Genomic DNA, 21,920 nt, shown 5'->3' with positions numbered 1-21,920 from the left:
TGGTGGGATCAGGCTGGGATGGTGGGACCAGAGGCATGGTGGGATCAGACTGGGATGATAGGATCAGAGGCATGGTGGCATGGTGACATCAGAGGCATGGTGGGATCAGACTGGGATGGTGGGATCAGAGGCATGGTGGGGTTTATAGGCAGCGGCATGGTGGGATCAGAGGCAGAGGGATGGTGGGATCAGGAGCATGGTGGGATCAGACTGGGATGATGGGATCATACTGGGATGGTGGAATCAGAGACAGAGGCATGGTGGGATCAGAGGCAGAGGCATGGTGGGATCAGAGGCAACGGCATGGTGGAATCAGAGGGTTGGTGGGATCAGAGGCATAGTGGGATCAGAGGGATGGTGGGATCAGACTGGGATAATGAGATCAGACTGGGATGGTGGGATTGGTGGGATCAGAGGCATAGTGAGATCAGACTGGGATGGTGGGATCAGAGGCATGGTGGCATAGTGGGATTAAAGGCATAATGGGATCTGAGGCATGGTGGGATCAAAGGCATGGTGGGATCAATAAGCGTATATTGATTGGTTTGCACAAAAGTTATAGCGTCTATTCACTATGGGATATATACTGGATTATTTATTTTTATACTAGTAATGGCAGCGATCAGCGACTTATAGCAGGAGTGTGATATTGCGGCGGACATTATGACACTAACTGATACTTTGTGGGAACTAGTGACACTAATACAGTGATCAGTGCTAAAAACGATGCACTGTCACTGTACTAATGACACTGGCCCTTTGTCTCAAGTAAGTTTGGGGTTAGCCTTGCTCATTTAAAGTGATTGTAAAGGTTTGTTTTTTTGTTTTTCTTTTTCTTTTTTTGTAAATAACAAACATGTTATATTTACCTGCTCTGTTCAAGGATTTTGCACAGAGCGGCCCCGATTCTCCTTTTATGGGGTTCCCCGGTGGAGATAATTTTCATATGAAGCACATAAATGTATTGGAACAATTCAAACAACTTTCTTGAATATTTTAGGGTTGAAAATATTTTTAGTAAGATAACAGTCAAAATATACAAACAAGTCATTGGAATAAAATGGTAAGTCAGCTCAATGGCTATCACAGCATGACTCCTACATATTACAAAACTGTACATGAACTATGTACACTGATGAACTATGAGTGTCACTGAAACTAATACTGGTTCTGGATCACCACAATTTGGTTAACTTCAGCAGGACCACCATGACCCCTGGAACCGTGAGAGACCCCAAGAAACACGTGAAACAAGATGTGAATTCAAAGTGTATCTGTCTTTAAAGAGGAAGTAAACCCTGATGAGTTTACTTCCTCTTTCATTCCCTGCAAAGGCAAAGCATAATGGACTACTATGCATCGTATACTACCCCATTATGTGTCACTTACCTGGCACAGGAGCCAGCGAAGTCGCCGCTGTCCCCTGTAGTCCGCTGCATTCCATTTTCTTGGTGGGGTCTCGCAGCTCCGCCGCTGTCATTCGGCGAAGCCGCGATGACGTCACTCCCGCGCATGCGCACGGGAGCCGACACGCGCGGCAGCTCCGTCGTTGAGAATGCCGCGCTCAGTGCGCCTGTGCGCCGCTGTCTACGGCGCATGCGCCGTAGACAGCGGTGCCTGTTTTCGGGCAAATATCTCCTAAACCATATAGGTTTAGGAGATATTTCTTGGACCTACAGGTAAGCCTTAATCTAGGTTTACCTGTAGGTCAAAGTGGTTTGTAAGGGTTTACAACCACTTTAATGGGAAGACATAGAGCTTATATGGAATACAAATGAAAGGATAAAGGGGGGGGGGGGGGGGTTATAGGAGTGCATAGTGACGAGACGGAGAAGGTGAAACCAGTTTGTGTAGTATATCTGAAAACAGTTAGATGGATGGACACCTGGTCATTTAGTCATAAATCAAAGCCGATTGCCTAAGGCTAAACAGGACATACATACTTGAAAGGGCTTGACCATAATTGCATAAAATAAGGGGTCAAGATTATCGTAGCAAGGGTATCAGAGAAAGGGCAGCAGAGCCAAACATACCATAATAAAACATTATATTTGTCAAAGGTGTTATTAACCATTGCCAACATCTCCTCCATTCTCATAATGTCATTCACAGTGGAGACCCACAGGGACAAGGGGGTGTATTGGTGGTCTTCCAATATAAGGGTATGAGCTGCGGATAAAAAAAAAAAGTGAAGAAGGCACTTCTTCTGAGGTACCATGGACCCAGGGAGCTTAGAGAGAAGGGCAATCCCTGGGGTTGGAGTCAGATGCTCGTCATAAATTGTATTTTATAAACACCTGAGTCCAGAAGGGGTGAATCTTCTCACATTCCCACCGAACATGTAGATAAGTACCCAACGCGGCTCCACAATGCCAGCAAGAAGCATGGGTGGACGGGAACATTTTATGTGATGTGAATGGATCTCTATGCCATTGAGATCAAATTTTGTAATTCTTTTCTTGGGTCATTGGATTTGATTGACAGCAACGGGTGCCAATGGCTATCTATCCAATCAAGAGCCGAGACAAAGGGCAGAGAGGTAGAGGACTTCTCCGGCGAGGGAGGGAACGGGCTCAGGTGAGTAAAATGAAGGTGCTGGGGGGGGCATGCTGCTCAGTGTCAGAAGTTTTTTCACCCTAATGCATAGGATGCATTAAAGTGGGAGTCCGCCGGGACTCCGCGTTTTTTTTTTTTTTTTTTTAAAGCCAGCAGCTACAAATACTGCAGCTGCTGACTTTTAAAATAGTGACACTTACCGGTCCAGCGCGCCCGCGATGTCGGCACCCGAAGCCGATCTCTAGATCGGTACTCGGGTGCTGCCGCCGCCATCTTGGGTATGGGAATCAGGAAATGGAGCCTTTCGGCTTCATTTCCCGGTTCCCTACTGCGCATGCGCGAGTAGCGCTGCACAATAAGGACGGTCCCCACTGTCTCTGGGATCTGTGTGTTTCCCAACAGGCAGCGGGGCACTTGCGGAAGGGGGCGGGCACTTGCGGAAAGGGGCGTAATCTACGCCCCTTTCCGCAGAGAGCTATCCCGGAAGTGGGTGCAGTTACCTGGATTATCCAGGTAACTGCACCCCCCTCCCCCCTGAAAGGTGCCAATTGTGGCGCCGGAGGGGGGGAGGATTCCGATGAGCGGAAGGTCCATTTTAGGGTGGACCTCCGCTTTAAGGTGAAAAAAGGGATGCAATTACATTACTTCAGAAAACAAAAAGCATGAATGCCAGAAAGAGGTCTTCCTCCAATGACAAAAAGATGGGCAACAGCCTATTGCGTATGCGTGGCAGCGTGTCTCCTCCCTACGCATTTCGTCACAGGTGACGTGATGGGGGCCATTTATGATAGTAAATGTGCCGCACTGTTTGGTTTATATTCATATCATAACCTTCATATGATAACCATATTCATAAAACCTTCATCTCATAAGCATATTTATATTGTAAACATCATATCATAACAACATATTTATATCATAACCTTCATATGATAACCATAGTCATACAACCTTCATATGACAACCATAGTCATACAACCTTCATATGACAACCATAGTCATACAACCTTCATATGACAACCATAGTCATACAACCTTCATATGACAACCATAGTCATATGACAACCATAGTCATATCATAACCTCCCGGAGTACAGTTGGCATTCTTAGTCTCTGTAAAATCCGGAAGTAATCTTGATAGAGGAATACAAAGTAAAATTTGTTTCAACATCAAATAACGATTGCGCCCGGCTATAAAAGTGCGGATGAATCAGGTGCTATAAAAGCCATTCTCTGTAAGAGTTCCTGAAATAAATGATATGGCGGGATCATCTGCAGGGAGGGAGTGCGGTTTAATGAAGTGACCAGAGAGTGCAGTTAGTTCATAACTACACTAGAGATCGAGTTGCTGCCTGCTGGGTGGAAGGCGGATGCGGGGACAAGGACCAGAACTGGGAGGGGGAGGAAAGTGCTGATCCCAGCAACTCGCTCAAGCCAGAAGACATTTTTATTTTTTTTGCTGTGGAGTTAGAAAGCCGGAGCCAGTTGTGGGCTGTGGGCAGGAAACAAAGGGTTTGTATTTCTGTCCATCCCGTCCTGAGATTTACACAGCTCTGCCACACAGTGCTGCTTGGCGTGGCGGGTGAACAGATTCTCCTCTCCTCTCTGCTGCGGTTAAAGCCCAACTCTGGGCACACAAATATTAAAAACCCTTGCAGCACTCTTGATGGGAACACCTTATGTAAGGGGGCACTAATGATGGGGACAGCTGATGTAAGGCGGCACTCTTGATGGGAACACCTGATGTAAGGGGGGCACTCTTGATCGTGACACCTGATGTTAGGGGACACTCTTAATGGGAACACCTGATGTAAGGGGGCACTCTTGATGGCGACACCTGATGTAAGGGGACAATTTTGATGGCGACACCTGATGTAAGGGGGCACTCTTGATGGGAACACCTGATGTAAGGGGACACTCTTGATGGGAACACCTGATGTAAGGGGGCACTCTTGATGGGAACACCTGATGTAAGGGGGCACTCTTGATGGCGACATCTGATGTAAGGGGGCACTCTTGATGGCGACATCTGATGTAAGGGGGCACTCTTGATGGCGACACCTGATGTAAGGGGGCACTCTTGATGGGGACACCTGATGTAAGGGGGCACTCTTGATGGGAACACCTGATGTAAGGGGGCACTCTTGATGGCGACATCTGATGTAAGGGGGCACTCTTGATGGCGACACCTGATGTAAGGGGGCACTCTTGATGGGGACACCTGATGTAAGGGGGCACTCTTGATGGGGACACCTGATGTAAGGAGGCACGCTTGATGGGGACACCTGATGTAAGGGGCACTCTTGATGAGGACACCTGATGTAAGGGGGCACTTTTGATGGGGACACCTGATGTAAGGGGGCACTCTTGATGGGGACATGCATTAAGATAAAAAAAAACTTCAGTGTGCAGCAGCCCCCCCAATATTACCTGAGCCCCATCTTGATCCAGTGATGTTGCACGAGAGTCTGTGCTGTACGGGACTCTCTCTCCTCATTGGCTGAGACAGCAGTAGGATGCCATTGGCGCCCGCTACTGTCAATCAAAGTCAGCGAGCCAATAAGAAGAAAGAGGGGGTGGGGGCGAGCCTCTGCTCCTTGTCTGAATGATGACACGGAGCAGCGGCTCGGCTCGGGTGCCCCCATAGCAAGCTGCTTGCTGTGGGGGCACTCGACAGGAGGGAGGGGCTAGGAGCACCGAAGAGGGGCCCGAGAAGAGGAGAGTCTGGCCTGCTCTGTGCAAAACCATTACACAGAGCAGGTAAGTATAACATGTTTGTTATTTTTAAAGGAAAAAAAAAAGAAAAACATGAGACTTTAGTATCACATTAAACAATAAAGAATTCAGATCAAATTCAATTGAAACACCTGGAGCTGTCCGAGGTCAGGAGACACGATTGGTCACACATTAGAACAAAGGCTCTAGTAAAACCAGTAAATAAGAAAGCTGTATATAAAGAAAGATTTTGATAGCACAGTATAGATTTTTGCATGCGTGGAAGCTACCTAGGTGCTTGTTATAGATTGGACATATTATGCTGGATTGCAGTCATGTTCATCCTTTATTATCACATCGCTGTCTCTAATGCAGTCATGTTCATCCTTTATTATCATATCTCTGTATTTCATGCAGTCATGTTCATCCTTTATTATCACATCTATCTCTCATGCAGTCATGTTCATCCTTTATTATCACATCTCTGTCTCTCATGCAGTCATGTTCATCCTTTATTATCACATCTCTGTCTCTCATGCAGTCATGTTCATCCTTTATTATCACATCTTTGTGTCTCATGCAGTCATGTTCATCCTTTATTATCACATCTTTGTGTCTCATGCAGCCATGTTCATCCTTTATTATCACATCTATCTCTCATGCAGTCATGTTCATCCTTTATTATCACATCGCTTTCTCTAATGCAGTCATGTTCATCCTTTATTATCATATCTCTGTATTTCATGCAGTCATGTTCATCCTTTATTATCACATCTATCATGCAGTCACGTTTATCCTTTATTATCACATCTCTGTCTCTCATGCAGTCATGTTCATCCTTTATGATCACATCTTTGTGTCTCATGCAGTCATGTTCATCCTTTATTATTACATCTCTGTATCCCATGCAGTCATGGCCATCGTGTATATTCCATGTCATGTCTCAGGCAGTCATGTTCCTCCTCTGCTGATATCAGTTATGTAATTGTGTCCATCTCTAATCTCCTTCCCTCTTCTCTCTGCTTTGTTTTCCATCTGCACGTGTTCCAGGTCTGCCAGCAGGCCCCGCCCCTTTCCCCGAGCAGGTCCCACCCAGCTCCCCAGAGGCCACGCCTCCCCTCTAGCATGCAGCCGGTGATTTTCCAGCCAGAGATCTTCAGCCGCTTCATATAGAGAGAGCCAGAGAGACAGGAGGAGCACTCAGCGGAGGACAGGCTGCAGGTAGGTGCTTCCATTCTCTGCTTTATACAATATTGGATATTGCATGCTAGAGGCTTGCTTACAGGATGCTTCCTAGCTGCTGTGGGACTAAAGGTCCCAGCATTTTCCTCCAGTGCTGTGGGACTACAATTCCCAGCGTTGTCCTCCAGTGCTGTGGGACTACAATTCCCATCGTTTTTCCCTCCAGCGCTTTGGAACTACAAGTCCCAGCGTTTTTCCCTCCAGTGCTTTGGAACTACAAGTCCCAGCGTTTTTCCCTCCAGCGCTTTGGAACTACAAGTCCCAGCGCTTTGGAACTACAAGTCCCAGTGTTTTTCCCTCCAGCGCTGCGGCACTACAAGTCCCCAGCGTTTTTCCCTCCAGCGCTGCGGCACTACAAGCCCCCAGCGTTTTTCCCTCCAGCGCTGCGGCACTACAAGTCCCCAGCTTTTTTCCCTCCAGCGCTGCGGCACTACAAGTCCCCAGCTTTTTTCCCTCCAGCGCTGCGGCACTACAAGTCCCCAGCGTTTTTCCCTCCAGCGCTGCGGCACTACAAGTCCCCAGCGTTTTTCCCTCCAGCGCTGCGGCACTACAAGTCCCCAGCGTTTTTCCCTCCAGCGCTGCGGCACTACAAGTCCCCCAGCGTTTTTCCCTCCAGCGCTGCGGCACTACAAGTCCCCCAGCGTTTTTCCCTCCAGCGCTGCGGCACTACAAGTCCCCCAGCGTTTTTCCCTCCAGAGCTGCGGCACTACAACTCCCAGCGTTGCCCCCAGTGCTGTGGAACTAATGTGGGGGGTTGATTTACTAAAGGAAAACAGACTTTGCACTTTGCAAGTACAGTTGCTGCAGAGTTTAGTAAATGAAGGGGAGCTCTGCTGACTTCCATCATCAAATGATATCCAAATATCCATATAAAATGTGTTTTTGTGTGTGTGTGTGTGTGTGTGTGTGTGTGTGTGTGTGGTTTTTATTTTATTTTTTATGTCACTTTCCTTGCACCCAATTGGATTGGGTACACTTTGCAAAATGAAGCTTCATCTCCTTTACTAAACCGTGCAGCAAATGCCCTTCCAGAGCGCACCTGCAAAGTGCACAGACTATTTTTTCGTTTAATAAATCCATCCCAGTATGTGGTACCAGCCTCTGAGTATTGCAGGAGTGCCGGAGTAGTCAAGCAGTAATGTGGAACTTCATGTTTTTAGTGTGTCATGCCAGGCGCTTTCATACCTGGGCATCCAGTGCTGTCAGACTACATGTCCCAGGATGCCATGCCAACCTGTGGCCATCGCATGAGTGCCAGAGGTGCCATCCAGTGCTGAGGAACTACAAATCCCAGCGTGTCATGCCAGCTTCTATCATGAATATATCAGGAGTAGCAGAGTTGTCTTCTAATGATGCAGAACTACAAGTCTTAGTGCTGGTTCACACCAGATACGGTCCAGTGCATGTTGTGTGTTTTTTTTTTTTTTTTCTTCTGCATCAAAAACGCATGGGCAATGTTTAACATTGACTCCGATGGTCCTAGTTCACACAAGTGCAGTGCGTTCCAGTGCAGCCAACAAAAGCAGAACATGTTGCATTTTTATTTTTATGGAAGGCATCGGAATTCATATGTCCTCATTTGACATGAAGAAAAAAAAAATTAGGGGGAAAAAACAATGCATCAAAAAAGCACCAGAACTCACCACAGTTGCGTATGTAGAGTAGAGCGACTTCTCCCCCGACTGGACCTGAAGGTCTTCATCACCTGGGGAACTAATAGTCCCAGCATGTCCTTTACACTTTGGACTGGGTGGGCTGTGATTTGTAGTCCCACAGTACGCCTCCCTGTGTCAGGCAGGACAGTTCTGCAGAGATTCAGTGAATAGAGAAGTGTATTGGATCTCTTTATGTAAATCGATCGCTTATTAGAGTAATCGGTTATCCTGTTCTTGTCATTTTGTACAGTCACGATCTCCTTTTGAGCTGTAATTACCCCGAGCGCTAAAGATTGTTAAATATTTCTCTGAAAGATTATCTATGGGGAATATAACGTTGGGGTGTGTGTGTGTGTGTGTGTGTGTGTGTGTGTGTGTGTGTGTGTGTGTGTGTGTGTAATTTTTTTTATTACACCGTTGCAGAATTTATGATTTCTTGGCCATTTTATTCTCTTTTCTGTACTGTAAATTGTTCATAATGACTACAGAAATTACTCAAATGACCCTGTTCAAAAGTTTACATACCCCTCGTGATTTTGGCCTGATAACATGCACACAAGTTGACACAAAGGGGTTTGAATGGCTATTAAAGGTCACCATCCTAAACCTGTGATCTGTTTGCTTGTAATTAGTGTGTGTGTGTGTGTGTGTGTGTGTGTGTGTGTGTGTGTGTGTATAAAAGGTCACAATGAGTTTCTGGACTCCCGAGTCCTGACAGACCCTTGCATCTTTCATCTAGTGCCGCACTGACGTTTCTGGATTCTGAGTCATGGAGAAATCAAAATTGTCAAAGGATCTGCGGGGAAAAGGTAGTTTAACTGTATAAAACAGGAAAGGGATATACAAAGATATCCAAGGAATTGAGAATGCCAATCAGCAGTGTTCAAACTCTAATCAAGAAGTGGAAAATGAGGGGTTCTGTTAAAACCAAACCACGGTCAGGTAGACCAACTAAAATTTCAGCCACAACTGCCAGGAAAATTGTTCAGGATGCAAAGAAAAATCCACAAATACTTTCAGGTGAAATACAGGACTCTCTGAAAACATGTGGTGTGGCTGTTTCAAGATGCACAATAAGGAGGCAGTTGAAGAAAGATGGGCTGCATGGTCGAGTCGCCAGAAATAAGTCATTACTACACAAATGCCACAAAGTATCCCCCTTACAATACACCAAACAGCACAGAGACAAGACTCAAACCTTCCGCCACAAAGTCATTTGGAGTGATGAGGCCAAGATTGAGCTTTTTGGCCACAACCATAAACGCTACATTTGGAGAGGAGACAACAAGGCCTATGATGAAAGGTCCACCATCCCTACTGTGAAACACGGAGGTGGATCGCTGATGTTTTGGGGATGGGTGAGCTACAAAGGCACAGGAAATTTGGTCATAATTGATGGTAAGATGAATGCAGTATGTTATCAAAAAATACCGGAGGAACATTTGCATTCATCAGCCAGGAAGCTGCACATGGGACGTACTTGGACATTCCAACATGACAATGACCCAAAACACAAGGCCACGTCCACCTGTCATTGGCTACAGCAGAATAAAGTAAAGGTTCTGGAGTGGCCATCTCAGTCTCCTGACCTCAATATCATTGAGCCCCTCCGGGGAGATCTCAGACGTGCCGTTCATGCAAGACAGCCCAAGAATTTACAGGAACTGGAGGCTTTTGTGCCAAGAGGAACGGGCAGCTTCACCATCTGAGAAGATAAAGAGCCTCATCCACAAATACCACAAAAGACTTCAAGCCGTCATTGATGTTAAAGGGGGCAATACATGGTATTAAGGACTGGGGTATGTAAACTTTTGATCAGGGTCATTTGGGTAGTTTCTGTTGCCATTATGATTTTAAAAAGAGTAAACACAGCTGATTGATAATAAATGGCTTCAGCCAAACGCTAACCATGAGTGAAGGAAAAGTTTGTGTTATCATTCATATTCTCTGGAAAATGGCCAAGAAATCATAAATTCTGCCAGGGTATGTAAACTTATGAGCACAACTGTATCAAATTTTTTATTTCTACAATGTTCATTAAGAGACAGCGGTGCTGTTCTCATCTCGGGCTGGGTTCACACCGTCGCGCTGAATTGGCGCGCCCTTATTAAGGCGCCTTGTGTTAAGGAGCAGCCCCATTCATTTTGAACAGGCTGCCTATTGCATCAAAAAAAGGCGCAGGTATTTATGGTAGCTCTGCGATGCATGTTCTTCTGTCAGGAAGGTGCATTAGGGGGCCATTCAGATCAAATGAGGCTGCATTACACCAACGCATGTTGCAATGCTGTAAAGGGAGGCTAAAGTGTTGCAGGAGCTTACACGGGCCTGTCCATGAAGACCTCGCTGGGGACACTTCGCCTCACATGGGTGACAGTTGTCACGTCTTACATTGCTGTGTTGGTGCATCTAATTTTATTTATCTTATTTTCCATGTGGGTATTGTATATCTGGAATAAATAAATGGCAGTTCCTCACAATGGGCGCGATGGACTTAAAGCGGAGGTCCACCCTAAAGTGGACCTTCCGCTCATTGGAATCCTCCCCCCCCCTCCGGCGCCACAATTGGCACCTTTCAGGGGGGAGGGGGTGCAGGTACCTGTACAGTACAGGTATCCGCACCCACTTCCGGGATAGCTCTCTGCGGAAAAGGGTGTGGATTACGCCCCTTTCCGAAAGTCCCCCGCTGCCTGCTGGGAAACACACAGATCCCAGAGGCAGCGGGGTCCATCCTTATTGCGCAGCGCGACTCGCGCATGCGCAGTAGGGAACCGGGAAATGAAGCCGAAAGGCTCCACTTCCCGATTCCCATACCCAAGATGGCGGTGGCAGCACCTGCGAGATGACCGAGAGATCGGCTTCGGGGCTCGACATCGCGGGCGCGCTGGACAGGTAAGTGTCACTATTTTAAAAGTCAGCAGCTGCAGTATTTGTAGCTGCTGGCTTTAAAAAAAAAAAAAAAAAAAACGCGGAGTCCCGCTTTAAAGAGCAACTCCACATTTTTTTGAGAGAAAACAAAAACAAAAAAACTCCTCCTCTCTGGGTGTCTTATGTACATTGCAGGGATTTTGTTGCAGATTCCTGCCTTTTTTTTTGCTTTGAACAAAAAAAATAGCTGTTTGTGAATGGGAGTGACTTTATAATCCTCAATCGGCTGCTGCACCTGCAGGGCTCTAAGGAAGAAAATTGCAGGGTGTGCATCCCTTTAGATGTTTTCCACATGAGAGTATCCCACCGAAAAACATTTCCGTTGCAGGGGATGCCCACAAGATGACTTGTATCTTAGTGCAGACTTCTGGGGCGGTCTGTATACCATCTGTGTACAGAACTCCTCCAGGTTCTCCAAGCCCCGCTCGTCCGTCCCCCGTTCCCCCCCCGCTCGGCGGCACTGGCATTTTAACTGTGGGCTCCCGGCTGTGGCTTCGCAGGGGGTGTACCCACTGCGCGAGCCACGGCTGGCCTCGCAATCATCCGGGAGCTGTCACATGTCCCAGATGATTGCCTAGAGCAGTGATGGCGAACCTTGGCACCCCAGATGTTTTGGAACTACATTTCCCATGATGCTCAGCTACACTTCTGAGTGCATGAGCATCATGGGAAATGTAGTTCCAAAACATCTGGGGTGCCAAGGTTCACCATCACTGGCCTAGAGGGAAGGGGGAGAGGTGATCTCCCTTCCTGCGCTGAGGGAATTGACGTCAGGAGACCAGGCGCAGAAGGAGGCAGATTTTGAGGGACCACATAGCAACAGGCAAGTAAGTAAAAAAAAAAACAATAATTTTTATATATAATTTTTTTTTTTTTTTTTTCCTCTTCATGCACATAAAAAAATTTAAAAATAAAAACAACCTTCTGCCTTTAGACCCACTTTAAGCTTGTAATCTGTTTTGGAGGCGCTGCACTATTTTTCCTATTGGTTTGATCCGTCTGTAGCTGGCTTAACAGCCTCTTCTTGTTTATTGCCCGCTGTCGGCTGATGTTTCTGTTTGGCCTGTTGCAGTTGTAAACTCAGGAATGGCTGAACAAAGGTTAATAAACGCAGGGTGACAGTGGCATGCCACCCCGGGCGCCAGCAGGGCAGTGTCACTTGCCAGCTTTAGACATTCCCGCTCATCGTCTGAGTGTTCCAGGAAAATTTCTATAACAGTGGTCTGTATTTCCATGCCGGGGCCCTGATTAGGTCATTTGTTCATATTAACAACACGTTTCATTTAGTATCTATTGTGCTTCCACTACGATGGTATAAAGACATTGATTTAAATGGAAGTACCTATATTACCAAAAGTATTGGGACACCTGCCTTTAAACGCACATCAACTTTAATGACATCCCAGTCTTAGTCCGTAGGGTTCAATATTGGGTTGGCCCACCCTTTTGCGGCTAGAACAGCTTCAACTCTTCTGGGAAGGCCGTCCACAAGGTTTAGGAGTGTGTCTATGGGAATGTTTGACCGTTCTTCCAGAAGCACATTTGTGAGGTCAGGCACTGACGTTGGATGAGAAGGCCTGGCTTGCAGTCTCCACTCTAATTCCTTCCAAAGGGGCTGAGGTCAGGAGTCTGTGCAGGCCAGTCAAGTTCCTCCACCCTGAACTCCCTCATCCATCTTTGTAAAAATCTGATTGTGTGTGTGTGTGTGGCTTTAGAATGGGATGCTATTAAAGAGGAAGTAAACCCTGATGGGTTTTACTTCCTTTGTTTCCCTGCAAAGGTAAAGCATAATGGGCTACTATGCATTGTATAGTAGTCCCATTACGTGTCACTTACCTGACACAGGAGCCAGCGATGTCACAGCTGTCCCCTCTTCCACGAAGCGTCCATCTTCCTTCTGGGTATCGCGGCTCCGGCGCTGCGAGTGGCCGGAGCAGTGATGACGTCACTCCGGAGCATGCGCGCGGGAGCCGTCAGTGACGGCGTGTTAGCCTTCACTAACGGCATGCTCACTGCGCTTGTGCCGTTGTCTAAGGCACGTGTGCCCGGTCTTTTGTAGAATATTTCCTTAACCGTGTAGGTTTAGGAGATATTTCTTGCACTTACAGGTAAGCCTTTGCCCTTGTACACACGGTCGGACATTCCGACGGAAAATGTCCGATCGGACAGTGTTGTCGGATAATCCGACCGTGTGTGGGCTCCATCTGACTTTTTCCATCGGAAATGTCCGAGCAACAAAGTTTGAGAGCTGGATATAAAATTTTCCAAACATATGATCCGGTCGGACTTTGTCCGATCGTTTGTAGAGAATTCCGATCGGGCAAAGTGCCACGCATGCTCAGATCAGGTTACGAGACCAAAGCTATTGGCTACTAGTCTGAATGTAGTCCCTTCGTCACGAACGAACGTCATCACATTCGGATTTTCTGACAACTTTGTCCGACCGTGTGTATGCAACACCAGTTTCGGACAAAATCCGTTGGGGGGGGGGGGGGGGGGGGGGGAAATCCGCCGGATTTTGTGGTCTGAATGTCCGACTGTGTGTACAAGGGCTAAATCTAGGCTTTCCTGTAGGTTAAAGTGGTTGTAAACCCTTACAAACCACTTTGACCTACAGGTAAGCCTAGATTAAGGCTTACCTGTAGGTCCAAGAAATATCTCCTAAACCTACATGGTTTAGGAGATATTTGCCCGAAAACGGGCACCGCTGTCTACGGCGCATGCGCTGTAGACAGCGGCGCGCAGGCGCACTGAGCGCGGCATTCTCAGCGACAGAGCTGCCGCGCGTGTCGGCTCCCATGCGCATGTGCGGGAGTGACGTCATCGCAGCTTCGCCAAATGACAGCGGCGGAGCTGCGAGACCCCACCAACAAGATGGATGCGGCGGACTACAGGGGACAGCGGCAACTTCGCTGGCTCCTGTGTCAGGTAAGTGACACATAATGGGGTAGTATGCGATGCATAGTAGTCCATTATGCTTTGCCTTTGCAGGGAATGAAAGAGGAAGTAAACCCATTAGGGTTTACTTCCTCTTTAAAGTGGTCACGGGGGGTTTACAACCACTTTAAATTTGGGGTGTGTGTATATAGATATATACAATCTCAGGCGTCCCAATACTTTTGGTAATAGAGTGTATATCGAACACTGGCTTTTTTTTTTTTTTTTTTTTTTTTCTATTTTGCTTTTTGCCTTTTTTGTTTGGCTTTTTTCCAGCTGTGAACATTTTCCCAGGGATAAGAGGAAGAGAGAATTTCTACAAAGTGGATGGAAATCCCCCTCTTAAAGTGGAAATTAACTGTATCCGAGCACCACAAACTAAAAACGCTATTTAATTTCAAAGTGGAAGTAAACTCCTCTTATTTTTTTTTTTTTTTTTTTTTTTTTACCACCTACAGGTCAGTTTATAATAAAACTCACTTGTAGGTAAAATGAAAATCTCCTAAACATGCACGGTTTAGGGAATATTCTTGCGAGCAGCAGCTGGTGACGTCACCGGCGCATGCGCTCTGAAGGAACGGCACAGATATGTGTGCCGCAGCGGCATGCGCGGGAGTGACGTCATCGCGTCTCGTCCAGTCAGATGCCCAGAGCCCCCGCAGTTCATAAGGAAGACGGTGCGAAGATGGAAGCCTCTGCAGCAGTGACACAGCGCGCCACAGAAGGGCTTTGTTCTAAGGCAGCGATGGCGACCCAGATGTTTTGGAACCACATTTCCCATGATGCTCTGGCACTCTGCAGTGTAGTAGAGCATTGTGGGAAATGTAGTTCCAACATCTGGGGTGCCATGGTTCGCCATCACTAGTCTAAGGTAAGTCTTTCATAATGTGCTAGTATGTGATGTATGCTAGCACATTATGATATTGTGATATTGGCTTGCAGGGTGTTGTGTGTGTGGTTTATCTTAAATTTTTTTTTTTTTTTTTTATTTTATTTTTTTTTTTGCCTTTTGTAACGACATATTCAAAGACTAATCGCAGTTTGCTACGGAAGTGACGTTCCATTGCCGCCATCTTGCTACACCCCACACTCGTCCACAGTAAAGGATACAGTAAGAAGGGGGAAAGCGGACATGTTGTTACACCCACCGGAGTTTTGCATTTTACACGTATTTAGAACAGTAAAGTCAGTTTATATAGTGAAATGCAGGACTTACAACTCCGTCTGACTACTTTAGATGTTGAATTTTCGTAGCAAACTGCGATGGGTCACCGACTATGTCGTTACAGCTTTTAATACTGAAAGCAAATCCATCCATGTCTCCATGCTTTATTCTGTTTAAAAAAAATAAAAATAAAACACATTGAAAAACATTAAACACCCTTTCCAGCTGTGGCCATCTTGAGTAAGGGCAGGTGATTCATGTGGCATTCACTTCCTGGAAATCATCTGCCCTTAGCTTAGGCATGCAAGCGGGGGGTGTGCTTAGCTGAGAAAGCCCCACCTCCAGATGAACGAATAAAAATGCCATAAAGACTCCTGGGATTTAGGACTTCATTTTAGCCTAGGCCAGAGACCAGGAAGGCACTAAAGAAATGTTAAAAATAAATTTATAAAAAGTGAATATAATATACCTACAGTATCTATTTACTAATACTGGCAGCATAAGGATAAAAGTTATCGCTATTGATTGGGAGAGCTTTTAGTTCTGGCTTCACAAGAACATGCGTCCCCACTTCCTGTTATGGTGACAACTGTAGACTTTCCATTTCCAGTTTCCCATCACTTTCTGTCCCGGTGACAATGGCCATCAGAGAGGGTCGTCGTCATCCAATCCTCCCCTCTAGCACTCTTACACACCCTTCTGCAACAATTCATACCCCCTGCCCCCCCCCCGGATTCCTTCTACCAACACAAATCCCCCCCCCCCCCACCACCACCTCTCATGATACCACAGTGCCCAGGGCAGCCACCCCTTTCTATCAATCCCTTGTGCCGGCCCTGCATAAGGCACACATTTAACCCCTTGATCGCCCCTAGATGTTAACCCTTTCCCAGCCAGTGTTATTAGTACAGTAGCAGTGTATAGTAATATCAGTGATCACTATATTGGTGTCATTATTAATATCAGTGTCAGTGTGCCCCCCCCAGCTAGTGTCAGATTTCCTGCCACACTATCACAGTCCTACTCCAAGACACTAATCACCGTCAGTACCAGTATTAAAAAAAAAAAAAAAAAAAAAAAAAAAAATTTCCAGTATCCATCCCGTAGTTTGTAGACGCTATAACTTTCACGCAGACCAAATAATAAACACTTATTTTTTTTTTGTTTTTTTTTTTTGTTACCAAAGACGTGTAGTAGAATACATGTTGGCCTAAATTTCATGAAGACATTTTTTATTGGATATGTTTTAAAGCAGAAAATAATAAAAATATATATATATTTTTTTTCTTTAAAAATTTCCATGTTTTTCTTGTTTTATATCACCAAAAATAAAAATCCCAGCTGTGATTAAATACCAGTAAAAGAAAGCTCTCTTTGTGTGAAACCAAAAAATTGTATAAATTTGGTTTGGGTACAGTGTTGCAGCGGGAATTTGCGGATGGTTTTAACCGTTATTCGGCCCCGCCAGCGGCCGACTAGCCCCACAAAAACTAGCGGTGCTTTACCACTGACGCCTCCAGTGTGAAAGCCTCCTTAGGATAATGAGCTCCTTTTGGACTTTGTTGCTCGATTATCAGTAATTATTTTGTTTGCTGATATCAAATAGTTTCTCTCTCTCTCCTGCATCCGCTCTGTAAATAACGATGTCTTGCAAGTTTTTAGTCGTCGTGTGTGTTTTTTTATTTTATTTATTTTTTTCCCCCAATAGAGAAAACGTATCTGTGGCATCATTTGTTGCTAGGTATTTAAAGTGGAATTCCACCCAAAAATGTAACTTTTTTTGAATCCTGACCCCCCCCCCGTGCGTGCCAGGTTTGGCACCTTTTCAGAGGGGAGGAGGGAGCAGATACCTGAACCACTTACAGACCGGACCATTTTGCTGGTAAAAGACCAGACCACTTTTTGCGATTCGGCACTGCGTCACTTTAACTGACAATTGCGCGGTCGTGCGACGTGGCTCCCAAACAAAATTTACGTCCTTTTTTTTCCCACAAATAGAGCTTTCTTTTGGTGGTATTTGATCACCCCTGCGGTTTTTATTTTTTGTGCTATAAACAAAAATAGAGCGACAATTTTGAAAAAAAACGCATTATTTTTTACTTTTTGTTATAATAAATATCCCCCAAAAATATATAAAAAACATTTTTTTTCCCCTCAGTTTAGGCCGATACGTATTCTTCTACGTATTTTTGGTAAAAAAAATCGCAATAAGCGATTTATTGATTGGTTTGCGCAAAAGTTATAGCGTTTACAAAATAGGGATAGTTTTATAGCATTTTTATTAATTTTTTATTATTTTTTTTTACTAGTAATGGCGGCGATCAGCGATTTTTATTTTATTTTTTTTTTTTTTTTTTTTTTATTGTGACTGCGACATTGTGGGGGACCCATCGGACATTTTTGACACATTTTTGGGACCATTGTCATTTATACAGTAATCAGTGCTATATAAATGCAGTGATTCCTGTGTAAATGACACTGGCAGTGAAGGGGTTAACCAGTGGGTGGCAGTGTAGGGGTTAAGTGTTCCTAGGGGTGTGTTACTAACTGTGGGGGGGTTGGGCTTTCATTTAGTGAACACTGATCTCTGCTCCAATCACATGGAGCAGAGATCAGCGTCACTAGTTGCTAGGCAGAATGGAGAAATGCTGTTTACACGGCATTTCCTCCAATCGGCTGCTCCGTGAGACGATCGCGGGGATGCCCGCGGCGATCGAGTCCGCGGGTCCCGCGACCGGACTCACGGGGGTCCCGACCAGCACGGGAGCGCGCCGCCGGCGGCGCGCTCCCGATGGCAGGGCGGCAAATTTAAAGGGACGTACATGTACGCCCATTTGCCTGCCCGTGCCATTCTGTCGACGTACATCGTCGTGCGCTGGTCGGGAAGTGGTTAATACAGATATTTGCTCCCCCTTTCCGGGCATAGGTCATCTCGGCGATCAAGGTGACCTACACCACTTCTGGCGCCTACTCTACACACAGGTCCCAGAAGACAGCAGGGACCAGTGAGGACGCGCAGCGCAACTCGCGCATGCGCAGTAGGTAACCAGGGAGTGAACCACTTCCTGATCCCCCTTGCTGAGGATGCCGGCGACAGCTGCTGAGAGCCGAGCGACAGATCAGCTTCGGTGCCGACATCGTGGGCGCCCTAATATTAAAAGTCAGCAGCTGCAGTATTTGTTGCATGCTGGTTTTTTTTATTGATAAAAAAAATAAAAATGTATATAAATATATTTAATTTTTTATTATTTTTTGGCGGACCTCCGCTTTTAATATTTTCCATGAGCTTTTATTTATTCATAATTTTTTTTTTTTTTTTTTTCGTTGGGGTTACTTATAATTATTTTTTTGTATTATACAAATAATGACTGTAAAATACACAAAAGTCATAAAAAAAACTCAATAAATTATTACTAAGCAACAATAAAGAAGTAACCCTTACCCCTTTAAAAAAAATGTAATAATAATAAATAACTAAACACCCTAACACAAAATGTATTATTAATAATGTTTTTTTTTTTTCGCGTCTGGGTGTTTTTATTATTAATAATGTATCTAACATTTTATAAGGTTAGCGATTAATGTATTATTATAGATTAATTTATTTTACTTATTTATGATTTTTTTTTAGTTGTGTATTTTACATTATTTATTCCTATATTACTATTTAGATTTTTATTTTTTTAATTTGAGCAGAAAATCGTGCAAAAAAACTTTCAAATGGCACGTTTTAATGGGAATACAAGCGCACCAAAAATGCCCATATCTGTCCAATTCGAGCGACAAAAAAGGCTCCAGAACTTTTGAGCTTCATTGATCATTGAGGCGGTTTTGGAGTAGAAATGTGAACCATCTGCATTGAGAATAATTGATTGGGTGTGGTGTGTGTGGTTTTTTTATTTTTTCCCTCCAGCGTTTTGGAGCTTCAAGCTACAAAACACTCAGGTATAAAGGCAGCCTAAATGGAGAAGCCGTTCAATATATCCCATTCACATTGGTGGTGGGTGAACACTGCCACATAGTGGTCCCTGATGCCACGCATGCACATTCACAGGGGTGCTTTGTAGACAATACCTGTGGGGGAGATTCAGGTCATTTTGGACCTTCTTTTCGCAAAAAAAATAAAAATTAAAAATAAAAAAGTCCCAACAGCCAGAGATTCTATAGCTGCTGGAGGAACTACAAGACCAGAGAGCCCCTCTACACAGGATCAGCTGCTGCTGGAAGAACTACAGGACCAGAGAGCCTTTCTACACAGGATCAACTGCTGCTGGAGGAACTACAAGACCCAGAGAGCCCCTCTGCACAGGACCTACTGCTGCTGGGGGAACTGCAAGATCCAGAGAGAGAAGCAGGATCAGCTGCTTCTGGAGGAACTACAAGACCCAGAGAGCCCCTCTTTGGACAGGATCGGCTGCTGGAAAACCCAGAGAGCCACTCTCCACACAGGATCAGCTGCTGCTGGAGAAACTACAAGGCCCAGAGAGCCACTCTCCACACAGGATCAGCGGCTGCTGGAGAAACTACAAGGCCCAGAGAGCCACTCTCCACACAGGATCAGCTGCTGCTGGAGAAACTACAAGGCCCAGAGAGCCACTCTCCACACAGGATCAGCGGCTGCTGGAGAAACTACAAGGCCCAGAGAGCCCCTCTGCACAGGACCTACTGCTGCTGGAGGAACTACACGATACAGAGAGCCTCTCTGCGCAGGACCTATTGCTGCTGGAGGAACTGCAAGTTCCAGAGAGCAGCAGGATCAGCTGCTTCTGGAGGAACTACAAGACCCAGAGAGCCCCTCTTTGGACAGGATCGGCTGCTGGAAAACCCAGAGAGCCACTCTCCACACAGGATCAGCTGCTGCTGGAGAAACTGCAAGGCCCAGAGAGCCACTCTCCACACAGGATCAGCTGCTGCTGGAGAAACTGCAAGGCCCAGAGAGCCCCTCTGCACACAGGATCAGCTGCTGCTGGAGAAACTGCAAGGCCCAGAGAGCCACTCTCCACACAGGATCAGCTGCTGCTGGAGAAACTGCAAGGCCCAGAGAGCCACGCTTCACACAGGATCGGCTACAGCAGGAGGAACTACAAGACCCAGAGAGCCTCTCTCTACACAGGATCAGCTGCTTCTGGAGGAACTACAAGACCCAGAGAGCCCCCCCCCGCATAACCTAGAAGAGGTGCTCTGTAGTTCACTGCCAGTTACACACTTCCTGACCTAGGCTCACTCATTGTACTGTATCTATGGAGGAGTAGGTTTGTCACCCTAGCACAGGAAGTGTGTTAGGACCAGGGTGCGTATAAATCGATAAAGAAAAAAAAAATGTTTTTTTTTTTTTTAATTATTTAAATCCTATTTATTTGATATAATAGATTTTTACTCCAAAATATATTTTGAAATAAATTTATCTAAAGTGTTTTATTTTTTTAAGATACATTAATAATTTAGTTAATTCAGCATGAAATGGAGCTTGAGGCTGTTTATTCTGCAATATTTAATTTTTTTATTTTTTTTTGGTAAACTCATTCAGTGAATCCAAGCTCTGCAAGCTGAGATAACATGCACTGCACTGATGCATTCGCACATTTTCACAGTGACCATGAGATGAGACAAAGTTCTGGAATATTCCTTTATCTCATTGTTTTGCAAATCTATGTGCACTACAAACTGTATGATTGAATCGGTTCTGATATCGCTGTTTTACTAACCTAACAGTTTATTATTCTAAATAGGAAACCTTAATTTTATTTGCAAATATTCAAGATTCCAACTACCAGCAAGAATGAGCTTGAGGAGGAGCCAACAGTGGGGTCAGAGATGACCGTATATCCAGTCCACCCTGGTTAGGACTACAAATTTCCACCCCGCTACAGAGGTGCTCTGTAGTTTACCAAGATAATTATTAACCAAGCTACCTGACAACAATGCAGCACAGACTGGGAGCTCTGCGGTCACTGGATTTCTGACAGAATGGTTGAGCAAATGGCTGCTGTTTTCCTCATGGTGGTGTTTTGTATGGGAGGGGAACCTTTGCTAGATAAAGGCGCTCCTGTACTTCTCTGCTATTCTATTTTTATACAGCAATAGAAGAAAATAAGAAGTGATCTATAGTGAGAGAGGAAGTGGGTTCAAACGTACACCAGCACATTCTGCAATGTCAGTACATATATACATCGAATGGAAATTTCCAGCAGACAGCCGAGGATTGATATTAATGGCTAGAAAATGTTGTTGATGTGTCTGACGGCACGAGATGGGTTTTTTTTTTTTTTTTTAAAAGGGAAATTCAACTGAAATTTGAAGTGATAACTTTTTTTTTTTTTTTTTTTTTTTGTATGTTAAGTTATCACTTCAAATTTCAGTTGAATTACTTTTTTTTTTTAATTAAAATAATTAGTGCCATCATACAAAAATAGAAAGGACACTGTAAATTAACCCCTTGGCACTCTGCCAAGAGGCTGCATATTTGCATGCTGTTGGCGCCTAGAGGTTGAATAGTGTGTGCTTAATATTACTTTAACTGAAAATATGGGTTTGATAAAGCCATTAATAAATTGTGTGACATAAAAATTACAAATGCCAACATTTTATATTCTTCTGGGTTTCTGCTTTCAGGAAATGTATGATATTTTGGAGGTTGGGGAGGGTGCCGCGGAATGGAATCTGGGGAGGGTGCCACGGGGTGGACACGGGGGAGGGTGTTGGAAGGTGCCATGGGATTAGAGTGT

At 45.2% G+C, this 21,920-nt stretch overlaps 1 protein-coding gene across 1 annotated transcript in view; it reads left to right on the top strand.

Moving 5' to 3' along the window:
• Positions 1-6,334: 6,334 nt before the first annotated feature.
• The window catches only part of SLC6A6 (solute carrier family 6 member 6), an 84,358-nt gene continuing 68,772 nt past the window's right edge, over positions 6,335-21,920 (top strand). Inside the window, 1 exon segment of the mRNA XM_077451618.1 lies at positions 6,335-6,492. The gene's annotated coding sequence lies outside the window, so the exon portion shown is untranslated.

Source organism: Lithobates pipiens, unplaced genomic scaffold, assembly GCF_037356315.1.
Source record: "Lithobates pipiens isolate NorthernLeopardFrog02 unplaced genomic scaffold, aLitPip1_a1.2 Scaffold_23, whole genome shotgun sequence".
Taxonomy (NCBI): Eukaryota; Metazoa; Chordata; class Amphibia; order Anura; family Ranidae; genus Lithobates; species Lithobates pipiens.
The sequence above is the reverse complement of the archived record's forward strand: the minus strand, read 5'-3'. Positions and strand labels throughout refer to the sequence as shown.